Source organism: Equus asinus, chromosome 4, assembly GCF_041296235.1.
Source record: "Equus asinus isolate D_3611 breed Donkey chromosome 4, EquAss-T2T_v2, whole genome shotgun sequence".
Classification (NCBI taxonomy): Eukaryota; Metazoa; Chordata; class Mammalia; order Perissodactyla; family Equidae; genus Equus; species Equus asinus.
This window is the reverse complement of record NC_091793.1, coordinates 103,904,448-103,928,554: the sequence shown is the minus strand read 5'-3', so window position 1 is coordinate 103,928,554 and position 24,107 is coordinate 103,904,448. Positions and strand designations below refer to the sequence as shown.

General features: G+C 37.5%; 1 protein-coding gene across 11 annotated transcripts in view; it reads left to right on the top strand.

Moving 5' to 3' along the window:
• Positions 1 to 24,107, top strand: part of FIGN (fidgetin, microtubule severing factor) — a 126,674-nt gene that overhangs the window by 27,071 nt on the left and 75,496 nt on the right. For 3 of the 11 annotated variants that reach the window (XM_070508003.1, XM_070508000.1, XM_070507999.1), the window contains exons 1-2: positions 17,371 to 17,509; positions 19,527 to 19,607. The exons of 6 other annotated variants lie outside the window; for them this stretch is intronic. The gene's annotated coding sequence lies outside the window, so the exon portion shown is untranslated. Of the gene's footprint in view, positions 1 to 17,370; positions 17,510 to 19,526; positions 19,608 to 24,107 lie in introns of those variants that run through there. 2 more of the 11 variants (XM_070508001.1, XM_070508004.1) reach the window with 2 other exon arrangements.

Genomic DNA, 24,107 nt, shown 5'->3' with positions numbered 1-24,107 from the left:
TTAGGGCTGCACAGCTCACTCACTGCAAGGTAGATCTGTTCCTTCTCTGTGTCTGCCAAGGGCCAAGTTACATGCTGCGGAGGGAAACTTGTCTTTATGAGGAAGCTGAGTCCTCAGCGTTGCACTCAGATTGTGTGAAGACTTACACTCTAGCATACTTACGAAGAACACCCAGCTCCATTTTCACAGTCCTTTTTCTCAAACCTGTTTTTCACTACTGTTTAGAGCCCTGTCACTCTTATTTAAGGTAAGGTAGGACCTTGGGTCTGATGATCCTTTGATTATTTCTAGCTGTAAGGTCTGTGATGCTGTGATGTCTCATGGAAATCAATCACAAACACACACACACACACACTCAAATACATGATCTGCTTTATCTTCAACATGAGAATAGCAAAAAGGATACCAACAGTAGCTGGAACAGGTTTTCTCTCTTGTTAGCAGGGGGTTCAGTCTCTCGTAGTCAGGGAAAGCTAGGCACAGATAACAAATGTATTTTCTTCGAGCTTTGTTTCGCTGGCTCCTAACAATGTCAGTCACACCCTTCCTGATATCTAGACGGACCAAGTATTTGACTAGACAACCCAGTCGTTTCAACGAGGGGATCGATTGGAGAGACTGGCATGGAGAACATGTTGGACTGTGCAGGGGAAATCTACTTTGAGAACTTTCCTTTTGTTGACTTGCCTCACAGAAACTTTCTTTTATCCTTGTGTACAATAAATATAGTCTATATGCAGCCATTGTTTTTTAACCATTATATCGTCTGTAAATTCTGAATGCCTTTAACTTTTCTGCTTTGGAGTAATATAGTATTTTTGTTTGTGGAAGCATTTATGGACTCCAGGGTGTTAGATATCTACTTTCTTTTTCTTTCTCAGCCCTTACTGATTTTGCCCTCCCTCCCTCCAAACCTCTCCCATCGCCCACCCCTTCCTTGCAGTCCACCTGGCAGCGTCGTCCTCCTAAACTCACTTTTACCTGTTTGAATAAAAAATCGATAAGATGATTAAAGCTATTGGGAACTTTTTAAAAAGGAGAAATAATATTTTAATTACTACTGACGTGCCGGTTTGAAGCCCATATCCTCCTTTATGACAGTTCAGTTTAGAAACTACATTGCTTCATTTCAGTAACTTTATTACCATTTGGCTCAGAGATTGCTATTTCGCCTTGGCCACAGATTTCATCAGTTGCCCGGTTCACCTTTGTCCACACTATACTTGTGAAATGACCTCGTCCGTTAGTGCTTGTCAATAGTAAATTGCTATATTCTGCACTTAGAAACACACCCAACGACTACAACTCTTTATTGAATGACTGAGTTTGTACTTAATTTTTTAAAATTAAAACTTAATTGGAATAGTCTTAATTACCACTTAATCCCAGTTAATTTAGACACTGGTTAGGGTCAGCTATCAGACATCATTTTTATTGGTAGTAAGAACGTTGAACACGGGGTAGATTGTGGGTGTCTATGCGACAAGTCTGTTTTCTTTGGTACTTTTTCTCCCTCTAATTTTCTAACTATTCTATCAAAATAGCAGTGTGTAAAGTGGTCAAGGTTCAATTATTCTGATGACATCATATTAATTTTCTTTTCAAGAATTTCCAAAGACTAAGTCATCTCTTCACAAGAAAGCTCTTTTTAAATGGTGAGAAATTTATGCTATTGTAGTATACAAACAAATAGAATTCAGTATCAAAATGTGGCTTTTTTTCCTTAAAATATTTTTATTAAAAGAATCTTAAATATAATTTTTATTTTAACAAATGACTAAAACAGTGTGTTTGGGAGTACTTGGAAATTTATGATTATATCAAGACTAGATATATCTGTGTTAAATACGTCATTTTCTTAACTGTAAATATATACTTTTCTTCACTATAAAATTTACATGAAATGAAAAAAAATGTCCACTGTTCACCTCTTTTCACCAATAGTTTGGCTCTTTTATCCCTTAATAAGGCTTTTGCCATAAATAGGTCACTGTTAAGTTGCCTGAAAATTAGGGTAAAATAAAAGGCCAGTATTCTTGGAAATCCCATTTGTATGAAATTTACAATGATGATAGAATATCACTGTTATTTTCCAAATGCTGTTTGACATGCACTTAGTTGTGGCTGAATAATTCCACAAAGATTATTTTAATCTACTAAAAACACTTAAATTCCAAATTCTATCTTTTCTGGGATTTTAATCTTCTTTGCTGTTGTTTCCTATCTTTGAAATAACCTGATATCAGACAGTTTTCCTATTAAAATAAAATGAGGCTTAAATTATTGAAGGGAGTACTTCTGACAGAGAAACATGGTAAACTTTGCTGTTTTCATAATATTGTGACTGTCTTGAAATAAAAATCACTGAAATTTTATTCCTAAATGGAAATTAAGAATAATTGTGTAATAATTATACAATTTAATGGATGTTAAGCAGTGACGACAAAAGGAATGCTAAGATTTCTCGTCTAAATGCAAGTGGTACTCATTGCTGTGCCATTCAGGAATATGAAGCTTTTCATCAGCTTGTTTATGCTTTTGAGAAGATTTGCTATATATATTTTTTGTTTGTTTTAAATGAGATTATTGTTCTAGAAAAAAAACTTAATAAAAATTTATTTGAAAATAAAATTTTGTTAGAATTTCAGCCAACAAAGATTTCCTCTGTGAGACACAATAACTGATATTTCAATGTTGCCCTTCCTTAAAGACTGTGATTTTTTAGGTTGCATATAGCTCAGGACAGAATTTTATCAAATAAAAAACATATGCAATCTAAATTCAGTCTGTTGGGATGATATGCAGAAAGTAATATTGCGAATTTTGTATTTCAAATAGTTCACTTACAAAAAGAAAAATTAGTATAGTTTAAACCTGGAATAAATACAAACGTTTTCACCTGTTCGAGTCATCATGTCTAGGTTTGTTTTACTAATGGTATTTAAATTTGGTATTCAATAAATAGAACAGTCACCTTTAATACACAATATTCAAATAGATTATTTGTGCCTATTAATAGTGTCACAGTTTAAATAAAATTATTAAGCCACCACCTTTACTTCCTTGGTTTTACCTTGTTGAATGTCTGGGGCAACGGTTCAAGGCATTTCTTTTCATGTACGTAATCAGTAACTGCTATTAATCAAAATCTAGGTCTTTAAAAAAGAACTCATTTAGAAATAATAATGGATGGAAATCACCAACATGGACAACTAGATGAATTGTGGGTTCAGATTTACTCAGAGATAAGTTAAACATTAGAGCTACGAAGTGTAAAGTTTGTGTAGCATTTAACAAGCCTTGGAAGAGCATTAAAAATAACTTATGTGTAATGTGCAATACCAATAGAGCTTCACAGGGCCCCAGAGGAAGATGCAAATACAATTCAGGGTGCTTCAGGCTGTCTGAGATGTTGAGATTATGTTCCATGAAGACCAAAATAAGGTTTCAACAAGGTTTTCTTGCAACCATGTCAATTCTCCAGATGAGGAGAAATGAAGATATATTTAAAATTTCAGCAGCTTAAAAATGCACACATTTGTTAGTGTGATAAAGATAAATTTAAAGTTTCTATTTTCTTTGTGGTGGGTGGCGTATCTTAACTAGATTTTATGTTAAACCAGTTATGTTAAAAACCAAACATGTACATAAGTGCCCCTATCTTGTCACTGTGTTAATGGAAAAAAGGTTGAAGAGAGAGAGAAAAAGAAAACCATTATAATAAAAGATTTTGAGTGCTGCTTTGAGAATTGTGGGGAACAATTTTGCATCACATCTGTTAGGATTGGTAAAATAAAAAAGAGTTTATATGGCGCTCTTTTTGTTAGAAGCGCCCCATATTGTCAGCGCGCACACACACACACACAGAGTGAGCTATCATTAAAACTTTAAGAATTGAGTTCTCCATCATCTCGTAGTTAGGGAGGTAAGAACACAGCCTTTCTGGATCTCAGTGTTTTTCATCTCAAAATGGATGACTTGCATTGGAAGATTTCTAAATTCTCTTCCAGCAGTAAAACACTATGCAGACCTAACTTTCAACCTATGAGGTTCCATTTGAAAATTTTTTAGAACGTGGAAACTGTGCCACTCAGTTTTTCTGGTGGATATCAGCTGCGTAACAGAGTGTTGAGCAGTATGTCATTTCTTAGCCTCTACGAGAGTGGTTCCCATCCTGTGGGCTGCTGACCTCTAAGGAATCTCCGACTTATTGCAAAGGTTTCTCAAATTCACATGTGTACCACACACTTGTCTGTCACACATATGTTCAACAGGGTTTTTGGGTATTTGTGGTGTCTCTTGTGATTAGAACAAAAACATATATGTTTTGTAAACGTATCTGTTTACAAGTGTCACAAAGGTGTCACAGAATTCACTGTAGTTCTTAGTCATTGTTTTCTCCATCAGTGGATGCTAAAAGTAAAATCAATATCTTGCATCTTTTAGGTTTTGTTTAACGTTAAAAAGGGTGGAAACCAGTAATTTGAGATGAATGTGTACTCACTGGGAGTACATTAATTGCATATGATATGAACGATTAAGCGTTACCTTGGAAGTTGTGCCATTAGTATTTTTCCATGGGCTTTGGAATATTTTATTCCACTTGAACACCTAGTTGGGGTTATGTCTCCGTTTCCTGTCAGAGTACTTGAAATATTCCATTAGCTTACTGTTAATATTTGTCTTATGAACTCCTCCTAGTGGTGAATAGTGACTGCTATTTGTTGAGCATTTACTTGGCACTGCATATGTGTGTGTGTGAGTGTGAGTGTGTGTGTATGTATCATATGTGAATAATTATTCCCATTTTATAGATTAAGATGTTAAGGCAAAAAGGTTTTAGGTATCTTGTCCAACTCCTCGTAGCCACTGGCAGAGTTGGGATTCAAAATTGGCCTATGTAACATCATCATACACAATGCCTGTGGCAGAAATTAATTTCAAATTTAGCTTAATGGCACATACAGGTCCCGCAAGGAAGTGCCTGACAATTTAGCCCATGTTCTGAAACCCGTATGTCATCATCATGACAGAATTGCCTCTTTGTGCCTCAGTTTACCCAACTTTAAATCAAGAAACAGTTTATCATTTATTTTACTTTTCTTACTAGGATAATGTGTGAATTAGTTAATACTTATAAAGAAGTGATTTGATGAGGGGAAGCTCTATCTAAATGCTAAGTATTATTTATTATTCATGTAAGCATATTACTGTACCCTTCAATCACCTTTTTTTGGATGTTTCAAATGGGCAATTACTGTCTCTTTGTGTAAGGCTTTTAAAATTTTTAATTTAAATTAAAAGTTAATCTAATTTAGGAAAACTGCCAGCTGGAAAGGAACACAGATTTTTTTCTTTCCTTCCTTTCCAAACAAAACAGCAATTCAGAATAGAGTCTCTTTTAATATAGTAATGTGGGCAGACTTTCCTGGGCTAGCGGTATTAGGAAGGAGGGCTAATTAGTAATGGCTGCTTTGTAATGCTGGTAATCTATGTGTTAGGATTAGTGCTGATAATAGATCTGATTAGGTGGAATTAACTGATATTTAGAAGGATGGAGATTCCTTTGTTTATGAAATCTCCAGTTTGGGGACACAATGTATAGCTAAAGTGGCTGAATCCTTGAAATCTAGTTAATATGGCTTTTCCACAATACAGTGCCCAAATATGACTGGGGTCAGGAAGCAATAAGGGTCATTTAAGCTCAGGAAGACCTCTACTTCTTAAGATCTTACTAAGGAGCCTTACAAATAGTGAAAATCAGAATTCAAAGATCAGAAATGTCAAGTATGCTTTAAAAGGGGAAGACGTATTTACCTGAGCTCTTCAGTTAATATCTGGCAATCCTTGATGGGAAAATCCTTCTATAACTCTCTTTCACGTGCCTGTTGACTCAAAAATAACTAGGTTTCATTGTAAGATAGAAAGTGAAAAACGTATCATTAAAAAAAAGTCACTGTTTCCTTAATTCCTCTCCCCACACAAATTTGCATATTCAACTTTCCTTTTAAAATAACCCACTTTAAATATTCCCCAGCACTATGAAATTTTAAGGAAGTATGCTCAGAAGTCACATTATTCAGTTGCACAGTTTCAGTTGCCCAGCAGGATCATTAAACCCTCTGGAGTGATTCCAGTCCCATAAAAACTAGGGGCCCCTTTACGTTGTTTTCATATTCAAATGGAAATCTTTTTGCAAGTTAGTAATTAAAGTATTTAACCTCTCTCTCCTTCCATTTATTAGAAAACTCTTTTTTCTTTATTTTTTCCATTACGAAAAACTGCTAAAGCCAATCAAGCATTTATTTTGATAAACCGCTTGTAACAGTCTCAGCTAAATTCTGCAAATACAAAAAAAAAAGCTAAATAATCACCCTGAGCAGATTTTGCGGAGACCTTGCTCAACCTGTTCAGGGATAATTATACCGAGCTTTTAGTATGGGGCAAAGGAAAACATAAAATTAAGGCATGAAAGAAAGTCTACCTATTTTGAGAAAATACTGGGATAATTGGTACTCTTTTTATTACCATTTTATTATAGAAAGATACTGTCTTGCCATGAAATATAGGTTTCCAGCAATGAAATAGTACTATGTGGGATGGAGAGAATTTCTGTGTTAGACGGATTGATTTAAAATGTAATAAAAATAGCAAATTGCTAAATAGCGAATTGTTAAATAGTCAAATTAGAGTTCATTATTTAAATGACCTCTTTTTTTTTCTTTTTAATCATATGATGTTTATAATTGCTTTGTTTCTGACAAGTACATTATAGGGACCCTTTTTTTTTTTTCTTCAGAGTAGCCTCTGGTTTGGAACTAAGCTCAACTTTCTTTTAGAGATGGAAACGTCGCATGCAAGGGCCTGGAAGGAGAAGGCAATAGACAGATTCACAATGTTGTAAATGTTGGTGATAGGAAATGTGACCCTGATAATAGTTATGTGGTGCTTGGGAAATTTGCTTCTTTTACTATCTTTGTCCTTTTGTATTTGAAGATGATACTGAAGAGGGTGTCTAAATAGAATGATGTGTGATCTGTAGCTCTTTATATATTGACTATCGGGGTATATCCCAGTTTGATAGAGCTTGAAGCTTGTACAACCTGGGGCCCTGTTTTAAGAATAATAGTCTAAAATAAAAATAGAAAACTAGCAGGGCTGGCAAGGTGGCATAGTGGTTAAGTTCGCATGCTCTGCTTTGGCAGCCCAGGCAAAAGGTTCAAATCCTGGGCATGGACCTACACACTGCTCATCAAGCCATGCTGTGGCAGTGTCCCACATACAAAATAGAGGAAGATTGGCAAAGTTGTTAACTCAGTGACAATCTTCCTCAAGCAAAAAGAGGAAGATTAGCAACAGATGTTAGCTCAGGGCCAATCTTCCTTACCAAAAAGAAGAAGAAGAAGAAAGAAAAGAAAAATACAACATTAGGTATGAGTGTTGGAAGGGATCACTGCTAGTGAGGATCCCTGAAACTTTAGCTTCATTCAGCTTCATGGTAGATGTGCTTCTGCTGATTGTGTATGTGATGGCTGAGAATAGTCATCTGAAGGCTTCATTTGATCAGATTTATTAGATTTGCATTGGTTGATATTCATGGTTGAGAGGACAGGATTAGTTCTATTTTTAGAAATGTTAATAAGTACTACTCCCAATATTCCTGGCACTAATGTTAAATATCACCAGATTGGGCCGGAGGTTATGAAATTTGAATGACTCAGTCCCAATGATTAAAATTCTTATGTCCCCGTTGATAGACTATGCTTACACCTGATGGTGCGAAATGCCTTGATCAAATTCCTAATTGTGTGGAACTCATATGAAAGAAGTACACAGGAAAGAGAGACCAAAGTTAGCTAAAATTATTGGAAATACTAATAAAAATGTGGACATAAGTAACAATAATTAAGGCACAGAAATGTTTCGTGTTGACCTATTCTAGCGGGAATGGAAAACTATCAATTAAGGAAGGATCCTTCCTCTGCCTTCACTTCCTCAGTGTCACAGACCCAAAGGGACCTCCCACATGCCCCTTCTCAGTCAGCTGGGAGCCTGTAGACTAAAGCTTCTAATATCTAGAGTGGCTTCTCTCATAGTACCTTGATTTCCAAGGAATCATCGGCAAGTGCTCCTGATTTGTTGGTATTTTCACACTCTTAGTGTCTAGTGGGACCCAGCCTTCAACCTTGGTAGTTGTTCTTGTGTGCTCTTTTGTGTCTAGATTATGCTTTGAATCAGCACATGTTTATTGAGTAACTGTAGGTATACAGATGTGTTAACGATGATGATAGTACCATCTTATGGGTAGCTCCTTGCAATTTGTATAATGCTTTTGCATCCATTACCTCCCTTATTTCTCACCATTCTAAAAGGTGAGCAGAGTAAATGCTGTAATTCACATTTTACAGAAGACAAGACTGAGCTTAGGGGACTTGCCTGGGTCATGCAATTCAGAAGTGGCAGAAAGAAGACTTGAACCTTGAGATACTGACTGACTCAATAGAGATGTTTTTTAACCATCACACAAAGCTTACAATTTTATTGGAGAGATAAATATATATAAAAAATTTTTTTTCTTAAATGCATATACATCTATATATAGATATGTATTCCCGTAGTACCTATAAGAAAGTGTCTAAATAAAGCACTCAGTGAAGAGTTGTGTATCTGTTGAGTGTTTCGCAAATATGAATTAGTTACGCTTTATCTGTCTGTGTGTGTACATATCTACTGAGCACCTGAGAGAGTGCAGGGTAGTGTATTAGAGCACTGTGTTAATTGATCATGACTGTGTATTGTTTTGGGCCATGCTTCAGTGAGAAAGCAGAGCTATCAGAGGAAATGCCATCGGCAGTTTTAGATACTCTACTTCTCTGCTTTCGTAAAATGTGATCCCAGACTCAGAAGCATTTCTTATCCTCAAATGGAACGTCTTCACACACCACGCCGTTCCATTTCCCTCTTCCAATTGCCTCCATTGCTTGTAACCTTGACTGAACTCTTCCTTCCTGCGTTCTCTATAAATCTGCTAGTCACCACTCCCACCATGTAGCCTATTTATGACATTGCTGCAACCCAGTCTCTGAATTCTGGATTTCATCTTTTCGCATCCCAGCTGATGTGTTCTGCAACTGGAGCTTCCAGACTCTTCTGAGTTCTCATTGTGGCTACTCGGCCACAAAACCTGCTTCTTCTTATCTTATTAAACTATATTTCAGAGCCCTGCCCCAGGGTCCCCCTTCTTCCTTTCTCTTCTTCAAGTGAAACTGCTCAAAGACCTCATTATTCACATGCTTCCAAATCTGTACCTTCGACAGTGTTCTGAATGCTTCGAATGGCCTCCCCTTTTTGTCAGTTACATAGGAAAATCGGTCTCCCGTATGTCAGTCTGGTAGAATTATTTCCTCATTTGTTTTGTTTCAAGACCAACAAAAATAGTTTCCCCAACCTTACAATGAAAAACAGCATCAGCAGCTTCCTAGGTACATATCTGTTACAAAATAAGAATATAAGGAACGCCTGCTTCCCTATATGTTAGCGTCAGTTTCAAACCCCTAAGGTCTGCTTTTAAAGTCCCTATAACCCACATTGAGCCCAGGGCCTTGGATTTTTTTTCTTCTTCTGCAACTCCTATTTTCTTTATTTTTCTCCCCTTTAAATTCATACAGTCAAAGGGTAATACCTAAAAATAGAATGTTCCTGAGAGTAGGTGAACTCACCCTACACTCTTGAAGATTCAGTATATATAAACCAACTTTTAAGTAGATGACAGAGCATGGTTATATTACAAATGTTTCATTCACTTTATAGAAGATTTTTTTCATATAATCTTTTGAATATCAGGTATTTCTGGTATACTAATCTGATTTACTAAAAAAAATTTATGTACAGCTATTTCGCGATAGCTGTTCTATTAAAAAAATGCACCACAGACCCTGTTAAGAATTCTTTCTTAAACTAAGATAAAAACTTGAATTGAATTGTAATTGTCTTCCTGAATAAGATTTTCTTAAACCCCTGTTCTCAGGCAAGATGTACTCTTAGAAAGTAATAGTGAATTTTTGCTTCATTGTTTTTGTTTTTTTGTTTTGTTTTCTTCAAAAATGTTCTAGATGTAAAGCATATAAAATGATATAAGAAACTACATTCCTGTGAACACATACTGACTCCAGGACACTCAGAATGCCCTACATTTGAAAAGACACTAATTAAAATTGTATTATTTTGTTTGCTTGACAATTTTTCATGTTGAGATCACATACTTCAAAAGAAGAATTAGATAGCTATGTGGTTCTGAATGTGCACATGGTTGGCATGTCATGTTTTCAGGAAAAATTAATTTAGAATGGCATTTTGGTTTTTATGAGTTTTTTTAAAAAAACTTAAACAAAATTTTTTTTTAAGATTGGCCCTGAGCTAACATCTGTTGCTAGTCTTTTATTTATTTTTTTCTTCTTCTCCCCAAAGCCCCCCAGTACATAGTTGTATATTCTAGTTGTGGGTCCTTCTAGTTGTGGCATGTGGGATGCCACCTCAGCATGGCCTGATGAGCAATGCCATGTCCATGCCCAGGATCCGAACCAGCAAAACCCTGAGCCGCCAAAGCAGAGCCCGCGAACTTAACCCCTTGGCCACGGGGCTGGCCCCAGTTTTTATGGTTTTTAAAAGCTACCCAGGTTTTTAAAAGTTCATTTTAATTTTATAAAACTGAAAATATCTGACAAACCATTTTTTCATACTTTCCCTGTCCTGTCCTGACAACTAACTTTTCTTTTTCCTTCTTTCTTGATTTGTGCTTTGTGAAATTTGTGTTCCCGAAGCTGTTTAATTTAGAAATTTCCCATTGCATGACTGTTGTTAAAATCTATGTAGACGGTGCTTTAAATCATTTATTCCTGGAGGGTTCTTTGTGGCAAGTTTAGGTACATTCCTCCTAGAGGCAGGGGGCCTGCCTGACCTCTGGAGCGCTTTCTCCTCCCTAGGGCTTGAGTGAAACTCGCCATTATTTTGTCAACATCAGACTGCCTCCACAACAGAGACAAAAACGAACCGAATTTCCTTCAGTGTATTTTGTTTCTTCTCTGATAAAACAAGAAAACTTTATTTTCAAATCTCTTTCTTAAAAAAGCATCCTTCATGCTGACAGGAACTGAAAATACCTAACATTATTTTAACTCCACAGGACTAGCAGGCTGTGGTGTGAAAATTCAGCATGTTCCAAAAGTTTGCAAGTGATTGAAAGGTAGAGTGCAGGATCCCGCAGATATAATAGTTTTCGTTGTGGTTGGGGTTTCTGTCCAGTGGACAAAAGTTTTGTTTGTTTGTTTGTTTACTTGGATTATGGTATTAAGAGACTTTACCATCTATCCTGAATTTCCTGCGTTCAGAGTTTCAAATTAGCAGTTAGCAAGCAGGGAATGGGGCCTCCTTCCACTCTGTAGCTCGGGTGACAGGAGAGAGACTCTCACTCTCTCTGTCCTTGCTGGGGGCACCCTGGAAATAAGACCTGCATTGTCTCAGCTTCAAGGCCTCCCTATCCTGCGGCATGGATTCTGAAAGAGAGGGGTTGAGTGAGAGTGGCGCCAGTGAGGGGCATTTGGATAAACAGGGATGGAGAGAGGGTAGGTGATGAGCACAGGCTGTCTGTGCCTCTATCTTTCTTCTTTCCCTAGTTTGCCATCCTTTCGCAATCCCATTCTCTCTCAATAATTTATTGAGAAGGTTTGGGATGGGCTGTGAGAGGACCTCCCAGGGAAGATGGGGAGAGGGCAAGAATAACATTAATCCTAACCTGAACCCCTGTATGTTGGCGGAATGAACAGATCCCTTTTATACGCCTGGCAAATGAGCCTCTGGGAGGTTAAATAAGCTGCTTGCAGTTTCACAGTGAGGAAGGGGTGAGGCAGGATTCAAAAGCATGTCTTTCTCATTCCAAAGCTTCTGCTGTCTCAGGCATACAACATGGCTTGACACAATGTGTGGCAAAGGAGTGCTCTTTCCATCTCTTTCTTTTTCTTTATCTCTTCTAAAGGTGGTGGGGAAATGGGAGTGGCAATGAAGATGGAGAGATTGTGTGGGAGGGATAAGGAAAAATGCCAGTAATAATATTTATCAAGCACATATGATTTGCTCAACACAATTTTAAGTGTTTTACCTGTGTTATTTTATATGAAATTTAGCTCAAGTCTGAGAAGTTCAGCAATTCCTGTTATCTCCATTTTATACATGGGAACACCAAGGCTCGGGGAAAGGAACTTGCACAAGATCCCACGATGAGTGTGTGGTGGAACCATGCTCCACACCCAGCTCTGTGGGATTTCAAAGCCTGTGTTCTGGTGCTGCCCGCTTAATACCCTTCCTTTGTCTCCCATCTCTGCAAACCCAGACTGGAGGATGATTGGGAGCAGAAGGGGTGAGGTGCAGTGCTCAGGAGGAATGTTGGTGTGTTCATCTTTTAGGAAGAAGGCAGCATGATTTCCTTCTTCCTTGTTTCCATGTTTTTCCCTCCTGTTGAAAGCCAGGTATCTTGACTTCCCTCTGAGAGGACCACTGTGGCTTGACTCGGGGTGGGCAGCCGACCTAGTGGCTGGAGGTTCTTCATATATGAGAAATATATATTTGGGGGAGGGGGGAGGCTGACCCATTACTAGTAATCCTAACATTTTTGAGATACAAGCATAAACAGAGATGGAACCAATTGGCTATGAGCAGGACCTAGATAAAGGATGGATGAGGGCGATTAGGAAGATGGGATCATAAAGTAATGGGTCTGGTTTTCCTCTATGCTTTGTGGATTCTAGCTCATTACTTAATAAGCACATCTCATAGGGTGAGGCAAACAGACTCAGGAGGGTAGAATCCAGTGACATGGGCATTAGATATTAACAAACAAACCAAAGAGATCTTAAATGGTTTTATGTTTGTGTCTCACAGTTTAAGACTCTCAGGATGTTTAAATAAATCACCACCCTGTGCTGGTTCTAAATTGAATGAATCCAGACTCTTGCAATGTTATTTGTCTGGAGTTCATTCAACGTTAAAAGCTACCTTGTTAACAGTCACAAAATTAAGTATTTCCTGGCTTGTATGATGCTCTTTTTTAAGGGTGTCAGAAACAGATTCTATCCACATACTCATTCCTCCCATCCGTTTGTGAGTATCTGCTACGTGCCCAGTACTGTGCCAGAAGCCTTTGGAGAATAGTTTCCCTGCTCATAGATCCTGGACAGGTTTGTGGGGGAAAGAGATACATAAATAATCATGACACGAAATGTGCTTAGCACTGTATCAGAGGGAAGCATAGGGCTTAAACAGGACCCTTAAGGTTGGATACAGGTTCCACGATTTACCTTGCATCTTGAGTATTAATCTTTAATCTTAATCCTCTGTATCTAGTTCTTTATCTCTAAAATGGGGATAATAACAGTTTCTCACAGAGTTAATGGACACGTTAAATGACACACTGTGTGTGAACACCCTTGTCACTCTCTCTGACACATTGTAGATACTCAACAAATTGTTGAATCTCAACCAAGTGCTCTGGGAGTAAGGAAGAGGAGGCAATTAACTGCTTGGATAATTTGAGCAATATTTCTTCAATAATGCAACTTTGAAGGTGGGTCTTAAGTGATAAGTAAGAGACTGCCAGGTGGGAAAAAAGTAGGAGAAAGGAGCTAAGTTATAACCAATTTACTTGTTTTCTAGTCTATTTCAAGGAGTAATGAGGAAATACTCTAAGGTTATGGCATACCACTTAACATCTATTCTTATTAAAAATTTGTTCCTGCTAAAGAAAGTACTGTTATCATTAACTGTCTTCTTTTTAGAACAGTTTCTTTTAATATCTTCATTTGGCTTCTTCATTCAAGAAATGTTATTTCTTAAGAATCCAAGATGTGCTAAGGATTATGCTGGGTAGGCAAAGGTCTCTGTCCCTGAGGAACTTGTAGTCTGTTGGATACAAAGCAGACGTGTAAATAAGTAAATTACAACTGGTAAGTGCTCTCATTATGGGGACCATCCGTCCTAGTTTGCATGGGATGGTAACAGTTTATACCTGTGTCCTGGCATCATTACTAATAGTCTCCTATCATTCTCAAATGTGTCCTAGTTGAACAACATGTGAACACATGAGTTAAAGAGTGTGTGTGTGTGTGTACAAGATATTTTGCATGTACATTGAAGGAAGTGTGACAAACGGTAAGGAATCAATGATGATTTTCTTAGAAAAGGTGAATTTTGAGCTGAGGTAAGATGCTGAGGGGATTGCTTGTCAGACAAGGTAGGCAGAGGGTAAAAGGAAGCACATTTTACTTAGGCTAGAGATGTAGAAGGGCCTTAGATATTCAAGAGACAATGGCAAACGAAAAGTCCCCTGTGGCTGGAGCGTGGTGGGGTGTGGCATTAACTGGTGGGGACATTTTTCAGGAGAGTAGGGGAGAATGAAACCAGATTTTAATGATTAAGGAGTGAATGAAAGTTGAGGAAGATGTTAAATATAGTCACCATTAAAGGAACTTGGCAGTGAAGGCAAAGAGTGACTAAGGTGGTAGTTTGAGATGAAGAAAGCTAGAACTTGACCATTCTTAAAATTGACGGTGAAAGTCAAAAGAGAAGGGGACACAAAATACAAAAGAGAAAGGGGCAAGTGTGAGCATGAGATCCGAAAGGAGGTGGGGAGGATGTGGTCTGGTGCCCAACTGAAAGGGCTAGCCTATGAAATAGGAGGGCTCGGAGAGGATGGAGGTAGAGAAGTTACAGGGTAGGTTGTGGGAGTATCTAGTCTGACTTTTTCTGTTTTTGGTGAAGTAGTAAAAAAGTGTGGCAGCAAAAGAGAATAGCTAAGGGGCTGGCCCCGTGGCCGAGTGGTTAAGTTCGCGCGCTCCGCTGCAGGCAGCCCAGTGTTTCGTTGGTTCGAATCCTGGGCGCGGACATGGCACTGCTCATCAAACCACGCTGAGGCAGCATCCCACATGCCACAACTAGAAGGACCCACAACAAAGAATATACAACTATCTACCAGGGGGCTTTGGGGAGAAAAAAGGAAAAAATAAAATATTTAAAAAAAAAAAAAAGAGAATAGCTAATGTTTTTGCTCCCAGTGTAGACAATGCCTGTGTAATCTTGGCCAAATGATTTTCCTTTTCTGGACCTTGGTTTCTTCAAGTGTAAGTTAGGGATTGAATTGACACTTTCTAAGTTTCCATCCAGTTATGGTTCTGCATTTTGTCGAAATGTTATGAGAAGCTAAGCCAGTTACCTGCACCACCACCCCTTCCTCCACTTCATCTTGCGAAAGAGAGGGTTCCATGGTCAAATAAGTTTGGGTTACAGTTAAACAGGTTTCTTTAAAATGGGACCTCTCAGAACCTGTAGAATGCTAATGTGTGTTAAGAAACTTGAAGAGAGGGTTATAATATACAGCATTCCCCAAACTGATTAAACTATATTATCTGGAGTTCCATGGAACATACTATGGGAAACATTTATCTAAGCATTTATTCTTCCAAGTAGTTTATAAAAAATTTTATCCCCAGTTAACAGGGACTAACTGCTTAATGGCTCTTGTCTCTAGTGAGCACGGATGTTTGCTTGGAAATGATGTATCTCCTTACAGTATCAAAAGAAGAAGAAGAAAAACCTGGGCATACGGAATATTGACAGAAACAAAACCTGGCCAGGCATCATGGCTTTGAGATGATGGCGGAGAGCTCTTGGCCCCTCCAGCTCTTCCCTTGGATGAACTCAAGAGAAAAACATATAAGCTTATAAAGCTCTTGTAAGGAAGGCCAAGATAACAGGTGCTGTGTTACCTGTGTGATTTCAGAAGTTCCAAAACAACTAAGGAAAGTAAATATGGAGCAATGTGCCTTAGTGTGTTTATATGATATTTAGGTCATTGTAGTTCACAGTATCATCTAACATTTTTATTTCTTATCCCTTCAGATACATTGTAATAAGACATTTAGTATATTGTTTAAAAAAGAAAAGTACTTTACTGGCAATATTGGGTCTCTCCCAGAAATGAAATAATATGTTTTATTTTTAATAGTTTTTCCTGGCATGGATGTGTCCTTTTTCAATTCTCTTTTCTAACCTGAAGGATTATTTCATATGTATTTTTTGTATCCATAGGTTTCCTTATCGACGTGACTACTCTAATTTTCATTGCTTTCGATTTTGATCATCAGGAGGAAGCACGCTTCTTCCCTGATAACTAACATTTTGTAAGACTTTGTGAAGTGCACTTGCAATTTCAGCAGATACACTTTTTTGTTGATTGAATCACCAGGCTTTTTATTGAGCACCTACGATGTGCTGGCACTGTGCTAGGCGCTGGAGAAAGAGTGAGAGAATGGTACCCAGTCTGTGTCCTGCCTTTTCATGTTGTCATCCTCCTTGCTCTTGTGGTTCTTCCTCAGGATTCAACTCCTTCCTCCTGGTCTCCTTGGCTCCCCCTCACTCCACTGAACACATACAGACCGACACACTCTACCACCCCTTGATTAGATAAAGGATCTGTGCCAGTTGTGGAATTTGCTTAGAGGCTGAGACACAGTCAGTGGGATTTACTTTCCTTGGAAACTAGAGGTCTGGTTTCAGGCGGTTCATGACCAGTTCGCATCACTCTGGTTCCCTCTGCCCTCTTGGTTTGAGTTCCCTTTCATTTCCTTCAGTGAAAATGGATCATAGGGAGATGGTGAAGCTGTGGTTAAAGGAAGTACCAAGGGGCTTAGCTGCCTTTTTTTTAGAACTAGAGTTCTTTCAGGGACTACCTATTGCATGTGACTTCCTTTACTTTTTCTTCACGGATTCTTAAATTGTGTTTGCCTACTTGTCTCTCTCACTCTCTTTGGTACAAAGATCATAGGTTTCATTTGATTACATTTTGGTTCTCTGTTAAACTAGGCTGGGTCACCTTGCTCCACATTGCTATTTAGAATTTGCTCATTTGTTATTTTTTTCTTTTTTAACATGTCCACGGCTAAAAGTTAATGCTCTCTCCTTTTATTTTCACAGACTAGATGTCAGAGGACACAACATTAATAGAAGTCTGTCTCCTCTATTACCTTTCCAGAATAGACTGTCAAACCCCTCTAGGAATTATAATCTTCAATAGAAAGACATGTATAGTAGATTGACCTTTTTTGTTTTTAACTTCTTTTCCTAATTCTTTCATTGCTTTAAATTTGGGCTGTTTCATTTAATTGAAGAGGTATGATTAGCCTCCTTGCCATGCATAAACATAGATTATATTTTAAGCATCGAGGTGCACCTAGCTCCTTATAAGAAACTACGTTTGCAATCATATTGCTGTATATTGTTGAGCTTGCTTCTAACACCATACTTAAGAGCATAGCTATAAATAATCTTACCTTATGAAAGGCACCAACATATCCTACTGGTACTTCCAATTAATCTGCTGGATGTGTCTAGAAAGACCAGCCGTTTGCCTGCCTGTGCTCCTTACTGAATCATGTTCTCGTGTGATAATCTTTTATCTGAACAAGTAAGTGACAATATAAAATCCTTCTATTTAAACCTGGTTAGAACTCCATGTGCTAAAAAATTCAGTTTGTATTTCTGATTCAACAATTTTGTTTTTCATAGTTTGCAGTCATAATACAAAATAGAACATTTTTTTTGTGTGTGAAACATAGCCTTATTTGCTAAGACAGCAATGTTAGAAAAATAGTCTTTTCTCTAGGTATAACAAAACAAATGCTTAAGATGAATTTGATTGAACGTTTGAAATTTTTCTTTAAACATCTTCGCTTTAAACATTTTTGCCTCTGTATCTTTCCTCACTTCTTGAAGAGAATCTTTGGAAACAAATGAAAAGCATTTTGGTTCGTCTTTTCCTTGGACGGAACGTTCTGTTCTTTATTGTAATTACAAATTCCTCTGGCCCTGGTTGTGGTACATAGTTCCCTGTTTCCTTATTCTACAACTCCCACTCTTGTTTTTGTTTGCTTTTAATTCTTAAAAGGGTTAATTTTGTCCTCAATTCTCGAAACGTGAGGGAGAGTTGATTGTCACTAACTATTTTAGTGTAGGTAAAATGAAATATTTGGTAACCAAATGAGATCTGGCTAGATTGAACTGTGTAACCAGTCATTAAAGGCTGCCACTTGCTGACTTACTGGTGTTAAGTTACTCTTAGATTAGTTAATGGCTGTACTATGTTCTAGGCATATTGAAGTCACTGTTTAAAATAGGTCACATCATGTAGCGAAGTAAGAAAATGTCTGCACTTGTAAACCAGAGACAACAAACTCAGATGCCTCCTGGGACCAGATTTGTTAGAAATAAGTGAAGGAAGACAGATAGTAAGATTATTTTCTTTGTCATCACTGAGCACTAGCAGATTGTTGATTCGTGAAAATAAAGACACAGGGTTCCAGATTTTCTTGTCTTTTCTGGATGTACCAGATACTCCATTTTTATGTAAATTATACCAGTTTTTTAAAGTATTAGGTAACTAATCAAAGATTTTACAAACACTGTACAGTCTGCATTTTGTACATGGACTGTCAGTTTTTGACCTCAAGAAACCCCATTAATTTGAAAGATAAATTTAGTGTTATATTAAAAACAGTGTGCATAGTATTCTTAATTCTGTGGTCAATGGTCAACGGTCCATTTCCTTTGGGAAAAAATTTGTTTTTGAGTCCCATGGTCCTGACTCTTAAGCAAAAGACTGAAAGGCAATATGGGTTGATAATTCACCCAAAAGCATGTTGGAAAATGTCAAGAGTTGGAAGTCAGTTCCTAATATTGTCTAAGGAAATCTTCAGTCTTAGTCTGAACTAAGTCTCCAGTTTTAACAATCATTGATTGGGGTAAGGCCTATAAGCTAAGAACCCAAAAGAATTTTAACTTTAGTCACCTATTTCAAAAACTTTAAAATTATAAAATTACATTTTTGGTTACAAATCTATCTTTGCAACATGAACTGCATTCTTTTTATTCCTCCTTCTTTAGAATGTAAAGCAACTAAATATGTGCAAAATAATCTTTTATATGGTAGAAACTCTTGAACCACCCTTCAGCTTTTACTTCTCTAGATTAAATAATTCAGACTTCTTTAATATTTCCATAAATTCTATTTTACCCACTTTTAAATAATTTCTAGATGGAGCTGTTATTATTAATAATCACACTAAATACCAGAGAATTACGTAACTGCTTTATTACATTTTATATATTGTATGTATTTATCCAGATTAGATACACTTTTTGAAAATGGTTCCATTCCCAATCAGGATTAGTTTTTGGTTCTTTTTAAGTTCTATGGTGTTCTATGCATTTGTTTCTGCTGCTAGAGATTGCTGTTCCATTGTATGTTTTTCTTCCATAAATGTATAATCTTATCCCTACCCATTATTTTATTTTTAAATTTATGTCCACGATTTAACCTTTTGTTGTGAATTCCAATTATGTCCACTCCTGAGTTAGCCACAGCAGCTATCCCGGTGTGATGTCATCTTTGAAATTAAGTATCATGTGTTCTTTCTTTATTGAAGGCAGTTAGCTGGAGTGTTTAAGAAATACTGGCCTCATCCTTGGGGAACACTGCAGTTGGCTTCCTTGACATTGAATCATTGGTAACTGTTCTTTCATAGGCCCAATTTGGCCATCTGATTTATGTGCTATGTATCTTAACAATTGAGGACTACTAACATACTGGAGAAAAAGTGCATGTCCTTTAATGTCTGGGTCACCCAAACTGAGGACATCTTAAGCTGCCAAATTAAGATTATTTGTAATTTGGGGCTTATTTCATGGTACTGAGTACAAGTATTCTAGTTACACTTGTGGTTTTAGAGAGTATTTCCTTCTCATTTGGATTCTCAAATGCAAAATATAACCCTGTAGCATATTATGTGGGTTTGTGACACTCCCATGGGGACCTTGGGCTCATAAACCAGCGAATGGATTATATAATGCTGCATAAATGCTGTATTTTTCATCTGACAGACATAATCTTGATCCTATATTTTTATGTTACCTAACTGCTTCAGAATACCACTTTTGAAGCAACCCATCAAAATGGAAATTGCTTCTAAAACATGTAGCAATAAATATTGGTCAAGGCTCTGTGTAATTCAGAGTGACTCAATACTTGAACACTAGTCGATTGAAATTCTCTGTTGTTTTTAAAAAAGGTTGATCATTTCCATTTTATGGTATTGTTTGGTTCCTCTCTCTGTTGGTTAACCATATATTTCTTTTTTTTATAGTTAAAATTCTCTTTCTGATGTGTCTAAAGCACGTCTGAGAGTGAATCAAACATAAAAACAGGCATAGACAGAATGAAAATTCAAAATATTGAGAAGTGATATGGTATGGAAATTTAAACTATATATGAGACCAAGACACATATGTGGGACCCACGAAGCCAGTCATGAAGGGATGAACAACACTTTAGGACTTCCAGTGTAGAGCTTTGTCTCCGCCATGTTACATTTGAAAAACTTGATGCCAGAGCTGGGATTTCTTTCCAGCATCTCATAATCTCACTGTTGTATTAGTCATCTGATAGGCTACTTGCTTTCTCTGCTTCTCTTTCTACAAATCATTGTTAGACCCTGCTTGTCCTTTTCTGAAAACATGAACAGAAATTTCCTAAAGTTTGCTCTCCTATTTTGTTGAATGAGAGAGGATTCTAGAGTTATCAGCTCTGGCTTTAGGTTCTCCTTCCTCCCACCCACTTATATTGTCCTGCTGAACAGTCAGGTGAATACGACCTTCTCCATGTCTACTTCTTGCTCAGAAGCCTTCTGAAGCTCGCAACTTTCGCTGCACTGAGTCTGAATTCCCTCTTACTTCTAAGGCTACAATCACCTAGACTCATCTTCCATTCTAAGCAGGGATTTCTTTTTCAACTTCCCATAGACATATTGTGCACACGTTTCTCCATTTTTGCCTCTGTTCATGCGTTCCAAATCCTCTTCATTCTATATAGCCAGTATCAAGGGTCATCTTATGTATAACTGTTTTAGGCTGCTGATCTCCTTCAATTCTAATCGTTCCACCACTTTATCTATAACATACAGTTCTCTGTTAGATTATGTCTTATTTTTGTTTGCCATTTTACAACCTGAAGGCTAGACCTAGGACCATGTCTTCTATTCCCAAGTTCCCCCATGGTGAGCACACAGTAGGAATCATTGGCTACTCACTCCATTGATGATTGATCTCCTGGATCTTTCACATGATGTGTCTTTCATAAGCAAGCATGGGCATAAAGAGATTGGTTTTAGAATGCATCACTGAGAGTGAGAATGAATGCCATATAAATAACTTCTTTGTAAAGTGAAATTGTATGCCCAAATATTTTCTGACAAATTTTATTAAAGGAGAGTAGGACATAAGATAAATCAAATCCTTGGGATTTACTTTATGAAATATAATTGGCACATTATGCAGTTTTCACTAAGAGGGTTAATGCCTGACTTTCTAAAGCATTTGTGCACTAACTCCTAACTCACTGACCTGGGATGATGTCGTTTGGTGGTCTTTTGGTTAGACATGTTGGCTTTCCTGACTGAAGATTTGTGAGGATTCCGTAGCCTTGATTTGATTCTGCATGTTATTATTTACTTTTTATTCCTACTTTGAATACAGGACTACTATTAAAAACAGACTATGAAAAACTAGTTAATGTTAGAGTAAAAAATTAATATACTGCTAAATTTTAAGTTTGCATTGTTAGTTACAATGCAAAACATCTTGTTCCCTACGTAGAAGGTACTTAATCAAATGGTAAGTGGGAAAAAATGTAAACGAATTGCTTTGGTTACTAGAGTCTCTATTTTTGACTCTCTTTCTCAAAGAGCAGTGCTTTGATGTGAAGTCGGTTGACCACTCTCAGTTACCTCATTTTGGAGTGAAGTCTAGCACTCTGAAACGGAAAAGATAAATTATTCTTTGGGGAGCAATGCAGTTTACTAAGCTGTGTATGAGGCTGGGGGGTCAGGTGACCTGACTGTGTTCAAATTGTAAAAGGCAAGTGTCAATTGACAGTGCGTTCCTCTCTCTAAACTAGCACTCAAAGACTAGTGGTTTAGCTTGCAGCTACCATTCCTACATAACTGTTCTGGAAGGAGGTTTTTGTTTGTCTTGTTGGCTAAGCCTAACACTGGTTTAAAATGTTTAGCTACGACTCCTTCAGTATTTTCTCTGAAGAATCTGGGGTGGGCTTGGCGAGCAGGGGACAAGGAGTTAGGGAAGTCCTGATGGTTTTATTGTTCTGAATACCGTTCTGTTTCTTTTCTCTTCTAAACCTTTCGAATGCCTCTGAGAATCAGGATGTAAACCTTATGTGTCATTTTGGTAATACCGTTATTCTTAACCAAAAGAGATCTCTCTGGAAGCATCTAGCTCTACATATGTATGGGTATGTGTTTGTATACACAATCTCACACGTGTCATGATATGAAATGTGTTACTAATGACTGATGATTTTAAATTATACACATTTTCCAAACCTCATTCAACGAATATAACTAAATATTCTGCCCTTCAAAGCACATTTGGCCCTCCTGCTTGGGAAGTACTTTCCGTCCCATGTCACTTCTTCTGATTATCTTTAGTGTTGGTAACACTTATCCCTTAAGAATGTGTATATGATTTGGGAAAATAGCAAAATGTCACTTGGAGCCAAGCCTAGTAAATGAGGTACGATGAGAATTGATCATATGAACCTGACAATAGTTCACCTCAAAAAAGTTCTAACTATAAAATAAACCTGGTTTTCTTGCATGGTTCATAACAAGAAATGTATATGACAGTGTATATACGGCAGTGTTGCCTACATTTCTCACTGTTTTACACTCCCACTTCTGCTTTACGCAGCAATGAAACTTCAGGTATGATGTTGTATTGCTCATCAAAGGAGCACTTTCAGAAGATTGTACTTGAAGGGCTTTCTAATAGCACTAGAAGGACTTCCCCGCCGTGCCGCAGAAATCTCTCCCCTGCGTTGAGAGTACGTTTAATCAACATTATGGCAATTAGGGCTCTTCTAGAAGTCCTTCACCCTCTGTTTTGTGGCAGGAACCTTGTCTGGGATAAAACTGTCATGAGTAGAGGTAATTTGAAATTCATCCTCCTTTTATTTATGACAGGATAAATTAGGATGGGGAGATGGGTACCCATCTTTTTCTAACTGCAAGAGTTAAAGTTGAAGTCTATTCTGAACTTCAAAGATAACTCGTTAGAATTCCACCACTTAGGACATGTTGTGACACTATTTCTCAGTCATTGCTTTTGTACTGTTTTAATCATCTCGGTGGATGAATTGATTGAGAAGTTGTTATGGGGCTTAATGCCAAACTGAAGAAGTCTAAACTTGATGACTCTCTCAGATAGTTTTGTGTCCTTGATATGTTTTGCTATGATTTTTGCCACAAAGCTGCTTTAAAAAAATGCATTGTCGTCTTCATGTGTTTTCATGATAATCTTCTCTTGGTAGTTTGCGCCACGTGTCTGTATAGTAGCTCTAGAAACCCATTGCTGGGAGAGTGAAGTTCTCTTTCAATAGCCATAATGAAAATCCAGACTGTCTGTGAACATTCCTTGCTTTGGCTTCCCAGTTATTCGTCCAGGAGCATTGTATTTCGTGTCGTAGGAAAAACTATTTGAAGAGCTCAGATATACAAATTAAAATATTCTTTCACTTATTTCAGATAATGATACTGTTAGATCATTAATATTGACCCAGAAGAAGAGCAGACTCAGCCTTCCTATTGATGAGTTGTGGTGGCTGTGAAAGCTAACATAACCTTAGTCTTAAATCATGGGTCCCTACCAAGGGAGGTGGTAGTTCCTCTGAACTCTACATGCACCATGTTACTTTTGAAGTCACGGTTTTAGTCCTGGAGTACCTCTGCCAAAGGTGAATTTTATCCAGAAGATATTGTCAAAGAGAGTAAATGATCTGAAAAACTTGTGCTATTTATTTATTTGTTTATTTTGGTGAGGAAGATTGGCCCTGAGATAACATCTGCTGCCAATCTTCCTCTTTTTGTTTGAGGAAGATTGTCATTGAGCTAATATCTGTGGCAGTCTTCCTCTATTTTGTATGTGGGACACCGCCACAG